Below are 13238 nucleotides of genomic sequence, written 5' to 3'. Positions count from 1 at the left end.
TTGATAAACAGCAGAGTCTGGTGGCAGTTTGCCACAGAGGGAGATGCAGGCCTGGGGGACTCATTTCCTGAAGGCCTGCAGGCTGAGACTGCTCCAGAGCTCATGCCAGCTGAGTCACTCCTGCATCTCAGCCTCTAACTCTGAAACAGAGATTGAGAGCCCTGATTAAAAGCCCTTTCCTGGGCAAGGTGAGAGTGCAGGGCTGCCTTTGCATAAGGCCTAGGAGGGAGCAACAACCTGGTGGGCAACAGCAGATCTTTTAGAGGAGACCTAGCTTGAAATCTGAAAATTCCAGAAATCCCTTAGGAACTGACCGTCTTAACTCCCTCTTGTCTTTGCCAAGCCTGCATTTCGGGATTTATATCCTTAGTAGAACTGATAGAAGTACATCATATGCAGACTTATTTATTTTTTAACATTTTATTTATTAGTTCATGAGAGACACAGAGAGAGAGGCAGAGATATAGCAGAAGCAGACTCTCCGCAGGGAGCCCAATGGGGTCTTGATCCCTGGATCCTGGAATCGTGCCCTGAGCCTAAGGCAGACGCTCAACCACTGAGCCACCCAGGCACCCCCATATGCAGATTTATAACCCCACACTTTTCCTCATTCGGCTTATACATGCAACCTATGCTATGGATGGAGTTTTTATAAGAATTATATGTTGAATACTTACACAAAGTAAGACAGGTTATCTTCAGGGGCTCCAAGCTTCAATGCATTCCAGTGTTGTCAAATCCAAAAGCAATTAAAACACTGTTGTGCCGTTTTGAATTATAGCCTACTTGTTAAAATAGCTATTGTTGTCCCTAAGGACAGCCTGCATTTTTACCTTGATGTCATCTCATTCTGGGTCTCAAGGGGGTAGGGAACTTAATGGAACAAGTGAATAAATATAATTCTGAGATAACAGTGAATTCTAAGGTGATGATAGGCAATTAGTTACCAATTTTAGTGACCTTCAGGTGGGTGGAGGAATGGAATGAAAGCCATGTAAGCCCAGGATTGGTTAAGCAAACAAACAAATGATATCAGCCAAATAAATATTAAGTCAGAAGTGGTGTTTTGATCATGACTGCTTTACCTTGGATCCTGTTAGGGTTTTGTCTGCCTTGAATATGCTAGTAGAAAGAAGTATGCTTTTTAAAAAAAAAAAAAAAAAGATTTATTTATTTATTCATGAGAGACACACAGAGAGAGACAGCCAGAGACACGGGCAGAAGGAGAAGCAGGATCCTTGCAGGGAGCCCGATGCGGGACTCAATTCCAGATCCCAGGATCACGCCCTGAGCCGAAGGCAGACACTCAACTGTTGAGCCACCCAGGTGCCCCGGAAAGAAGTATGTTTTATTATGTGATACCCGTGTTACTACGACATGGGGGGAAACTATTTCCCATCTCACCCCAAGGCTCCAAATTTTACCCCCCACTGCACTGAGACTAAATACTGAAGCCAAATGGCCCTTGATTTGGAACCCTTGACTTTGTTTGCTCTACCATCACCATCTGACTCTTCATCCCAGAAGAAAGCTGCCTGTAAAGACTCAATAATAAGCTCACAGAGTTATCAGTGCACAGAACACAAATCAGCGACAAAACCCATCTCTTATCTCTCTTAAGATGGTATCTATAGCTGCATGTTTTCCTTATTTGTCCATCTCTACTATAGCAAAGACCTCTTGCAGGTTAACAGAAGCCACCCGTCTTAGATTTGAAACAGAATGTTACTCTCCTCACTTTGCAGGGCAAGATGAGATGAAGTGGAACCATTTGCCTGAGGTGAGTGAGTCAGGAGCAGAGAGGACTGGAATGCAGGACTTGATTCCTGGTTTCCTAACCCTAACCACATCCTCCCTACGCTGGAATATTTAAGTTGCTTATTGCACCGTGAGGGGCAGTAGTGGGGAAGGGGATGGTTTGCTTTTTATGTTTTTATTCAGAAACTTACTGACATCTGAATTGTAACCCACATGTGAGACACTCCAGTTAAACTCTAGCAGGAGTAGATGATAATTCCTAGTGTATAATTTGCATCAGAGCCCCAGACATGACGATTTTTCCTGGGTTGTCAGCAATGGAGTTGGCTAGGTGTGAATAGGGCTCAAAATAAAGAGAATAAGACTAAAAAGAGGCTAAAACCTAATCCTAAGCATCTTAAAAGTTAAATTAACCAGTGATCATAATTAATTACGCAATCTCTATCCATAATGGTTCAAAATAAGTTCTTAGTTTTTAAACTTGAAATCAGAAGCTCACATGACTTCACATATGAAAGACATTAATAAATGTAGCTTTTAGGGGTGGCTGGGTGGCTCAGTCAGTTGAGCTTCTGACTCTTGAAATTGAGACTCGCGTAGGGCTCCGTGCTTAGTGAGGACTCAGCTTGAAATTCCCCCCCTCCCCAACTTGCAGGTGTGCAAGTATAGTGCACTCTCTCTTTCAAATAAATCTTTTTTAAAGATTAGGGCACCTGGGTGGCTCAGTAAGTTAAGCATCTGCCTTTGGCTCAGATCATGATCCCAGGGTCCTGGGATCAAGCTCCACATCAGGCTTCTTGCTCAGTTAGGAGCTTGCTTGTCCCTCCAACCTGAGGCCCCTAAATGTAGCTTTTAATTCAGGCTTACATTTTGCATTAGAGATTATAAGATCTTTACCTTGTGCAATGATGGTTATATTCTCATGGGTTTTGGAGATTTGGGTTTTTTTACTTTAGTTATCTACCAAAAGAGTCTGGGAATAAACAACTAAACACAATGCATGCATTGTAATGAGATTCAAAAACATGTCAAAGCAACCTTACCCAACTGACCTTGAGAAAGATAACCTTTGGGAAATCTTCCAGGCCAGTCATGATTGCTGGAGAGACAATAACCAAATGCTCATTGACTCAAAGGACTTCTTCAACTGACAAGAAAATCAAGTCTTTCACTACTCACACCTTCACTTGTGGAAATTCATCTCAGAATTCAGGAACTGGTAGCATCTAGCTCCTCTGAGAATATTCTTCAATCAACAAGTTGTCCACCTAGCTAAAGGACAGCTTCCTGGAATTAAGACTGCAGAACCTAGGTTATAATTAACTCAGACTTCCTCCTCCTTTTGTACCTTGGCCATGACCTTAATCCTCACCTAGATTTTCCATCCCATCTACAGATAAAAATTTGTTCTAAATTAAATCTACTGAACTCTAGTCTTGTTAGCCTAAGATAAGTTAGCATTGGTGGCTGAAAGGAATCCTAAACCAATTTTAGACCATTTAGACTTTAAGCATGACTCAAAAGAATGCTAGACATCTCAGTGAGGGTATATTACTCTTCCCCCCACCCCCCGCGCTAGTAAAAGAGAAAGAAAAGAAAAGAAAAGAAAAGAAAAGAAAAGAAAAGAAAAGAAAAGAAGAAAAGAAAAGAAAGAAGAGAAAGAAAGAAAGAGAAAGAAAGAAAGAAAGAAGAAAGAAAGAAAGAAAGAAAGAAAGAAAGAAAGAAAGAAAGAAAGAAAGAAAGAAAGAAAGAAAATAAATCACTTGGTAATGTTAGGTCTAGGGAATTTTTTCAAAGTAACTTGGAGGCAAACAGTGTCTCCAATTCTAGTGACTGCCGCACTGACAATACATAGAATGAAAAGGGGTGATAAAGTGGGAGGGGCTTTGGAATTTAGCAGGTTTCACCTGCATGGATTTCAACTCATATTTAAGTAATAATCATCAGGTCCATTGCTACTTATCTACAGAGCAAAGCCCTATCCTACATTATCTCCTTGGTTCTTACAACTTTGCAAGAGATAATGTTTACAGAACAGAGAATAGAATCAAGTGTTTTGCAGGTATGAAAGGTGAGATTCAAAAAACCTGTCACGAAGCTTCACACACACACAAGCCTTCCAGAAAAGAGCTATATCTTAGCTACTACGTCAGGAGAAAGTAGAAACTGTCCAGCATGGACACCTTCAATTTCTTATTCTTCACCTCAAACTGATCTGCTTCTAACTGTCCACTTCCTTCCTTTCTCTTGCCCTAGAAGGAAACATTTAGGACATTCTTTCTATCTTTTTTTTTTTTTTTAAGATTTTATTTATTTATTCATGAGTAAGAGAGAGAGAGAGGGGGGCAGGGACACAGGCAGAGGGAGAAGCAGGCTCCATGCAGGGAGCCCAATGTGGGACTCAATCCAGGGTCTCCAGGATCACACCCTGGGCTGGAGGTGGTGCTAAACCGCTGAGCCACCCGGGCTGCCCACCGACTATCTTTTTATATTTGCTCTTGATTCTCTTCCTTTCTACTCTTCAGAGATCTCTCCCTATCCATTCCCCATTTTTAAAAAAGATTTTATTTATTCATAAGAGACACCCTCCCAGATCCCAGGATCAGACTTGAGCCAAAGGCAGATGCTCAACCACTGAGCCACCCAGGTGTCCCAAGAAGGACGTTTTTTTTTTTTTTTTTTTTTTTTTTTTTTTTTTTATGATAGTCACAGAGAGAGAGAGAGAGAGGCAGAGACACAGGCAGAGGGAGAAGCAGGCTCCATGCACCGGGAGCCTGATGTGGGATTCGATCCCGGGTCTCCAGGATCGCGCCCTGGGCCAAAGGCAGGCGCCAAACCGCTGCGCCACCCAGGGATCCCAAGAAGGACGTTTTAAACAGGGAATAACAGGGACATCTGAGTGGCTCAGCGGTTTAGAGCCTGCCTTCGGCCCAGGGCGTGGTCTTGGAGTCCGGGGCTCCAGTAGCACATCAGGCTCCCTGCATGGAGCCTGCTTCTCCCTCTGCCTCTGTCTCTGCCTCTCTCTCTGTGTGTCTCGAATGAATGAATGAATGAATGAATGAATGAAAGAAACCAGGGAATAACATACACCAAAATACGGCTATACAAAAAAATTCAAGCTCAGTAAGGCAAGGACGCAAGGAATCGGAGGTGTGTTTGGAGGTAAGACATGAGGGAAATTTGGACCAAATAATGAAGGATCTTGAAGATGATAGGGAATTATTAAAATATTTTAAGTATTTGTTAAAATATGTTTTAATTTTCAGGTTAGGAAGTTCAGCCTTTGTAGCACAGGATGATTAGATTGGGAACTATTGCAGGAATTCTGAAGAAAAACGAGCAATTGTTATTGCATGGTGGTGCCATTAGAAGAGGTGATACAGGGGTACTTGGGTGGCTCAGTGGTTGAGTGTCTGCCTTCAGCTCAGGGTGTCTGCCTTCCCAGGACCCTGGGATCAAGTCACACATCGGACTCCCCACAGGAAGCCTGCTTCTCCCTCTGACTATGTCTCTGCCTCTCTCTCTGCGTGTCTTTCAGGCATAAATAAATAAAATCTTGAAAAAAAAAGAAAGGGTGATACAGAGAGAAGCAGACTTCAATGTAAAGAGGAATTCAGTTTAAGGACACAGTAGTGGAAATGTATCTAAAATTAAAAAATTAAACTAACATTCCACTGTATGTTAAATGGAATTTAAATAAAAACTTAAAAATAAATAAATAAAAATTAAAAGTGAGTAGTGCTGGAGATGTAAACTTGGAAGTCACAGACATGTCTGGGCGTCTGGGGACTTGAGTATGAGGTGAGGTTGCTTGGGAAGAGTGGGTGAGCTCCATGGGGAAAAGCAGGCATTTTTCCATTGTTTATTACTATTTCCCAAGCACCCAGAACTGTACCTGGAATTTTTTTTTAATTATAAATATTTTATTTATTTATTAATGACAGACACACAGAGAAACAGAGAACGGCAGAGACACAGGCAGAGGGAGAAGCAGGCTCCATGCGGGGAGCCTGATGTGGGATTCGAACCCTGGTCTCCAGAATCATGCCCTGGGCCAAAGGCAGTGCCAAACCACTGAGCCACCCAGGCTGCCCTGTACCTGGAATTTAATAAGCAAGCAATAATTTGTTTGTTTGTTTTTAAGTATAGTTGACACACAATGTGACATAGTTTCAGGTGGATTCAGTAAGTATTTAAATAAATGAATGAAATACTGAAAAGAAAAGAGGGCTAAGAACATAACTGAGAGGGCCGCCTGGGTGGCTCAGTTGGTTAAGTGTCTGCCCTTGGCTCAGGTCATGATCCCTGAGTCCCAGGATTGAGTCCTGTATAGGGCTCCCTGTTCAGTGGGGAGCTTGCTTCTCCCTCTGCCCCTCCCCCATTTGTGCTTGCTCACTTGCTCTGTCAAATAAAAAAATTAAAATAAAAACTTAAAAAAAAGAAAACAACATAACTCTGAGAAACACCCACACTGAAGATGGATATGTGAAAAGAAGCCAGTGCAGGGGTTTGAGATAGAAAGTCTAGAGAAATGGGGGGAAGGCAGGAAGGAAGGAGTGGGGGGTCAGGTACCAAGGCGGGAGAACTTCCAGAAGTTCAACAATACTGCAAAAAGACCAAGAACTACATAACAAAAAGATCTCCATTTGTTTTAGCAAACTGAAAGTCACTGGGGTTGTTTGTGTCAGCAGTTTCAATGAGAGTGGAAGGCAGATGACAGTGGTTTGAAGCACCTAGGGAAGATGGTACGGAACTGGAGGCTGTGAGTATAGATATTCTTTTCAGAAACTTGGCTGCACTGTCATTAAATAATTTTTCTCATTTATTTTTTTTAAGATATTATTTATTATGAGAAACACAGAGACAGAGGTAGAGACATAGGCAGAGGGAGAAGCAGGCTCCCTGAGGGGAGCCTGATGCAGGACTCAATCCCAGGACTGCGGGATCACACCCTGAGCCAAAGACAGATGCTCAACCACTGAGCCACCCACACATCCCTCATTTATTTCTTTCTGACCTAGGTAGCCCTTGTAATCCGTCACTCTATAATGAATGTGTATGTGTGTGTGTGTGTGTGTGTGTGTGTGTATCTCCATATATATATATATCCATCCAATTCACTTATTCATTTACTTATCCATTCATCCTCACTTCTTCTCTTTCTCTCAAGCCCTACACTATTTTTTGTTTATATTTATTTATTTTTTAATATTTTATTTATTTATTCATGAGAGACACAGATAGAGAGAAAGAGGCAGAGACACAGACAAAGGAGAAACAGGCTCCATGCAGGAAGCCCGACGTGGGACTCGATTCTGGGTCTCCAGGATCATGCCCTGGGCCGAAGGCAGACACCAAACTGCTGAGCCACCCAGGGATCCCCCCTACACTATTTTTTAGAATATTTTATTTATTTTTTCATGAGAGACACACAGAGAGGCAGAGACACAGGCAGAGGGAGAAGCAGGCTCTATGCAGGGAGCCTGATGTGGGACTCGATCCCAGGACTCCAGGATCACACCCTGAGCCAAAGGCAGATGCTCAACCACTGAGCCACCCAGGGGTCCCTCAAGCCCTACACTTAATACATCAGCAAATTCTCACTCGATCTCCATAATATATCCTGAATCTGACCATTTCTCATCATGCCCACACTACCAATCAAGGCCAAGATCCTATCATCTTGTCACCTGGACCACTGAAATAACTTCCAACAGATTTCCCTGCTTCAACTGTTGCTTCCCTCTTGTCTATTCTTTTTTTTTTTTTTTTTAAGATTTTCTTTGTAAGTAACTTCAACACCCAATATCGGGTTTGAACTCACAACCCCAACAAGAGTCACGTGCCCCATGGACTGAGCCAGCCAGGTGCCCCTCCCTCTTGTGTATTCTTCTACCACAGTCAGAGCCATCCTTCCAAATTCTGAGTCATATTTTGTCAATCTTCTCTTTAGAAACCCCTCCAATGATCTGTCATCTCATTTCAAGTCCCTGTATAATCTGAAAATCCCCCCCTTTCCTTTGCTCCCCTCATGTCCAACTCCCATACCCTTCAGCCACCTTTATATCAGCCACACTGGCCCCCTCATTGCTCCCTGAACACTCCCCACCACAGGCTGTTAACACTTGAGATTGGTATCTAACCACTCTTTCCTCAGACATCATCAGTTCTTCAGCACTCTGTTCAAATATCCAAAGGTCTTGGGGCCCTTGGGTGGCTCAGTGGTTGAGCATCTGTCTTTGGCTCAGGTCTTGATCCCAGGGTTCTGGGATCAAGTCCCACATTAGGCTCCCAGCTCAACGGGGAGCCTGCTTCTCCCTCTGCCTATGTCTCTGCCTCTCTCTGTGTCTCTCATGAATAAATAAATAAAATCTTTAAAAAATATATCCAAAGGGCTTCCCTGGCCATCTTTATAAATGATCACACCTCAGTCTCTCCCAGCTCTATCTTCTCTTTGTCCTGCTCAATGGCACTTGTCACCAACAGACCTATTCTAGTAATTTATTTATTGTCTGTTTCCCTTCACTAGGCTGTGAACACCTACAAAGTACGCCTTTTGAGAGCACCTCCTCTGGAAAAGCGGAAAGAAAGATAACCAAGAAAATTATCCCTGCCCTTGAGGAACCCACACTTCAGTGAGTCATATCACCTAACAAGTAATTAGAATGGAAATGCTCAAAGCAGTTGGATCCAAGAGTCTGAGGCCCCGGGGAACAGTGCGGTTTGGGGCAGTCTTCAGCCTGGGTAGTAGTTAAAACCATGAGTTCACTCAAAGAGAATGTAAGAAATGAAAAATGCTCAGGAGACACCGGTGTTTAAGGGGTGAAGGTCAGAGAAAGGAGGCCAAGAAGGAACAGTAATGATCAACGACGTGAGGAAGAGCTGGAAGAGTGAGCCACTGACGTCATCGCTACTAGAGCCTGTATGGAATACTACTAATAGTCAAGCAAGGATCATTCCTCATAATTCGCTAGTGTCACCTACTGTTCTGAGCCTGTTTCGTATATTCATACATTAAACCCGGGGAGTGAGGCACCAGTATGGCCCCACCTTACACAGAAAACTCTGTAAAATTCACCTACCCAAGTGCACACATCTACTAAAAAATAAAGATTAGAACCCAAGCAGCCCCGCCCCTTTTTAAGATTTTATTTAAAAAAAATAAAAAATAAAAGATTTTATTTATTTATTCATCACACACACACACACACACACACACACACACACACACACAGAGGTAGAGACACAGACAGAGGGAGAAGCAGGCTCCCTGTAGGAAGCTTCATGTGGGACTTGATCCCAGGACCCTGGGATCATGACCTGAGCCAAAGGCAGATGCTCAACCACTGAGTCACCCAAGTCTCAAGCAGCCCTCTTAACCACTATGTTGTTATCCATCATTCTATACTATGCTACCTCTCTATTTTTTCTGTGTTTTATTGAGTACCTACTAAGGGTCAGGATGTAGAGTAGTAAGGTGGATAAGGTCCCTCTCTTCTTGGAGCTCCTATCCTTGGGGGGGAGACTGACCCTGAACAAATCAGCTGATGCATGATAGACAATGCACCTTGGGGTGCCTACCTGGCTCAGTCGGTGGAGCACAAGACTCTCAATCTCAGTCATGAGTTCAAGGCCCAAGTTGGGCATGGCACCTACTTAAAAACAAACAAACAAAAAAAAACAGGGGCGCCTGGGTAGCTCAATGGTTGAGCATCTGCCTTTGGCTCAGGGCGTGATCCCAGGGTCCTGGGACCGATCCTCTCATCAGGCTCCCTGCAGGGGCCTGAATAAAAAAATAAAATCTTAAAAAAATAAAATAAAATTACATAACTAAAAATCAAAGCAGACAATAAGTGCCATGAAGAAAAATGAAGTAGGGTAGGGTCTCATAAATGATACCTGGTTGCCTCTCTGAGGAGGTGACACAGAAGTAGAAATCTGAAGGAAGTGAGAGATTGAGCCAAGAGGATATCTGGGGGAAGAACATTCCAGGCAGAGGGAACAGCAAGTGCAAAAGCCTTAAGGTGTGAGTGTGCCCCGGTGTGTTCCAAGAACTGCAAGGAGGTCATTGCAGTGGAAGGACAATGAGTTACAGAGAGAAAGGCAGGTGATAAGGTCAGAAAGATACAGAAAGGTTTCCAGGATATATTGCTAAGTGAATAAGATGAAGGGATCAGGCATATTAGCTTGTATGTTATCACATTGAGTAAAGAAATGTGTGTGTATCCATATGTAAAGATATATACATTATATATAATATGTACATATATCTGTGCTTCTGTATATTCTGAAATATTAGACAACAAACTTAACAGTGATTACCTTTTGAAGGAGGGAAGGGACATTCAGATTTTTAATTTTATATTGTTCCTTACTACTTGAAAATTTTCACCTTACATACATTACTTTTACTTATTTATTTTTAAAGATTTTACTTATTTGAGAGAGAGAGAGAGCACAAGCAGGGGGGAGAGGGAGAAGCAGACTCCCTACTGAGCCGGGAGACCAACGTAGAGCTCGATTCCAGGACCCCGGGTTCATGACCTGAGCTGAAGGCAGATGCTTAACTGACTGAGCCACCCAAGGCGCCCCCATACATTATTTTTCTAATAATCAAAAAGTAGCTTAAAAAACAACCACCAGGACAAAAAACACCTCTTCACCAGCTGGGCTCTGCTAAAGTCTTTCTCTTTCCCTTTTCAGCCAAGCCCCTCTGGAGAGTGGCCTCCACTTGCTTCTCCTTGTCCTTTTCATTTCCTCCTTGACCCAATACAATCTGACCTCACACTTCACCTTTGCCCCCCACTACTGCTCTTGCAGGGATCGCCTGTGACTTCCCTAGGACTACCAGGGACACTCTGCAGTCCTTTTGCTCTCGGCTATGTTGGACATTTTTTACAGCTCTTCTGTTTCAAAGGTTTTCTCCTTTGGCTTCCCTCCTGCCCACTTTGGTCACGGAGCCTTCTTCCTCCGCTTGCTTTCATTGGCTACTTTTTATCAGCCCACGCAATACACCTGGGTTTCTTTGGGTTCTACCCCCCCCCCTTTTTTTAAGATTTATTTATTTATTCATGAGAGCCACAGACTGAGAGGGAGAGGCAGAGACATAGGCAGAGGGAGAAGCAGGTTCCTCGCAGGGAGCCTGATTCGGGACTCGGATCCCAGGACCCCGGGACCATGACCTGAACCAAAGGCAGACGCTCAACCACTGACCCCCAGGCCCAAGCTTTCAGTGGCCCTTTCTCATCTTCCAAGTCCTAGATCTAGATTTTCAGCCTGTTCTTGAGCTTCCAGGCTGATATATCCAGCTGCCTATTAAACAGCTCCACCTGCAGCTCTCCCAGGCATCTCAAACTTGGCTGTTCCAAAACCAAGCTCATCATCTCTGAACAAAATCATCTTCCTCCTGTTGTTCTTATCTTAGTTGGAAGTGTCAGCATCTGCTTGATTGACCCTAGCCAGCAACATGAGGAAAGCCCCTCTTCTTCACCCTCCGTATCTAAATGGACATTAAAAGTCATTCTATCTGCTAAATATCTTTGGAATCTGTCCTTATTCCTACATCTCCCCTGCCCCTGCACCCATAACCTGGACTACTGCATGTGGATATATGAGTCTAAAGTCCTGGGAAGGGGCACCTGGGTGGGTCAGTAGTTGAGCATCTGCCTTTGGCTCAGGTTGTGATCCCAGGGTCCTAGGACTGAGTCCTGCATTGGGCTCCCTGCAGGGAACCTACTTCTCCCTCTGCCTATGTCTCTGCCTTTCTCTATGTCTCGAATAAATGAATGGATGAATGAATTAATGAATATTTTTTAAAAAATAAAGTCCTGGGAAGGAGCACCTGGGTGGCTCAGGTGGTTGGGCTTCCAACTCTTTTTTTTTTTTTTTAAGATTTTATTTATTTATTCACGGGAGACACAGAGAGAGAGAGAGAGAGAGAGAGAGAGGGAGAGAAACAGAGACACAGGCAGAGGGAGAAGCAGGCCCCACGCAGGAGCCCGATGTGGGACTTGATCCCGGGACCTCAGGATCATGCCCTGGGCCAAAGGCAGGTGCTACACTGCTGAGCCACCCAGGGATCCCGGCCAACTCTTTTTTTTAAAGATTTTATTTATTTATTCATGAGAGACACAGAGACAAAGGCAGAGACACAGGCAGAGGGAGAAGTAGGGTCCATGTGGGGAGCCCGATTCAGGACTTGATCCTGGGACCCTGGGATCACGACCTGAGCCAAAGGCAGACGCTCAACCACTGAGCCACCCAGGCACCCCGATGGCCAACTCTTGATTTTGTTTCAGCTCGTGATCTCAGGGTGGTGGGATTGTGCCCCAGGGTGAGCCCTATGCCGGGTTACACGCACTTAGTGGGGAGTCTATTTGGGCTTCTCTCTCTCTTTCTCCTCCCTTTGCTCCTCCCCTCATTTGTGCACATGCTCATTCTCTCTCTCTCTCTCTGATAAATAAAATCTTAAAAAAGAAAAAAGGACTGCAGTTTAGAGGACCTAGGAAGAGAGGGAAAGGAAAGGCTTTAAAGTCACATTTGCTTCAAGCTTCTAAAAGATGAAATCATAATAATCAAATAATAATTCTTCCTGTCATTTTTCTGTTTTTGAGAGATATGAATTTTGGTCATGGGTACAATTATGTATGTATTGAGAAAAAGGGAGCACCTGTACAGGGGGCAGGGAAGGGCAGAGGAAGAGGGAGAGAGAGAATCTTAAGCAGGCTCTGAGCCCAGCATGGAGCCCTGTGAGGGGCTAGATCTTACAACCCTGAGATCATGACCTGAGTGGAAATCAAGAGTCAGAGGCTTCACAGACTGAGCAACCATCATCAGTAGAATTTCAAAGGGAGACAATTAAACTGATTTTACATAATTTTTTTTTAAAACAAATAAATTGCCCAGTACATGCTGCCAAAATCTTCTGATAAAACAAGACCCTTTGGGTATGAATCCCAAGGTCTGAGAGTTCGGCTGGAAAGGGTCATTTATTCTGCAAACATTAATTGGGCTGATACAGACACTGCTGAGCACAAGGGGATACAACCGTAGGTAACACATGATTCCAGTTCTCAAAGAACTCATGGCCTCAAAATCATCTAGCCCTTGCCTTTGGCCAGGACTATACCTAATCTTTTACAGAAAGCCAACTGTCCACACCAGGGTCAGTATTTACAGTCCTTTTAGTCCTAGGCATCGCTATACCTAATTCTTTTGGAGCTCAGAAATGGATTCAGGGCAGTAGCAAAATGTAACCATCACTTCCTTATAAAAGGGTGCCTGGGGATCCCTGGGTGGCACAGCGGTTTGGCGCCTGCCTTTGGCCCAGGGCGCGATCCTGGAGACCCGGGATCGAATCCCACTTCTGGCTCCCGGTGCATGGAGCCTGCTTCTCCCTCTGCCTGTGTCTCTGCCTCTCTCTCTCTCTCTCTCTGTGACTATCATAAATAAATACAAATTTAAAAAAAAAAAGGGTGCCT

At 43.9% G+C, this 13238-nt stretch overlaps 1 long non-coding RNA gene across 2 annotated transcripts; it reads left to right on the top strand.

Moving 5' to 3' along the window:
• Positions 1-1233: 1233 nt before the first annotated feature.
• On the top strand, positions 1234-8885 carry LOC140594693 (uncharacterized). 2 transcript variants are annotated; one of them, XR_011995808.1, is made up of 3 exons: positions 1234-1341; positions 1746-1780; positions 8288-8885. It is a non-coding gene; the product is annotated as an uncharacterized lncRNA (long non-coding RNA). The 2 variants fall into 2 exon arrangements; XR_011995807.1 differs by lacking the exon at positions 1234-1341 and having other exon boundaries at positions 1653-1780.
• Positions 8886-13238: the final 4353 nt, after the last annotated feature.

Source organism: Vulpes vulpes, chromosome 12 (assembly GCF_048418805.1).
Source record: "Vulpes vulpes isolate BD-2025 chromosome 12, VulVul3, whole genome shotgun sequence".
Lineage (NCBI taxonomy): Eukaryota > Metazoa > Chordata > Mammalia > Carnivora > Canidae > Vulpes > Vulpes vulpes.
The sequence above is the reverse complement of the archived record's forward strand: the minus strand, read 5'-3'. Positions and strand labels throughout refer to the sequence as shown.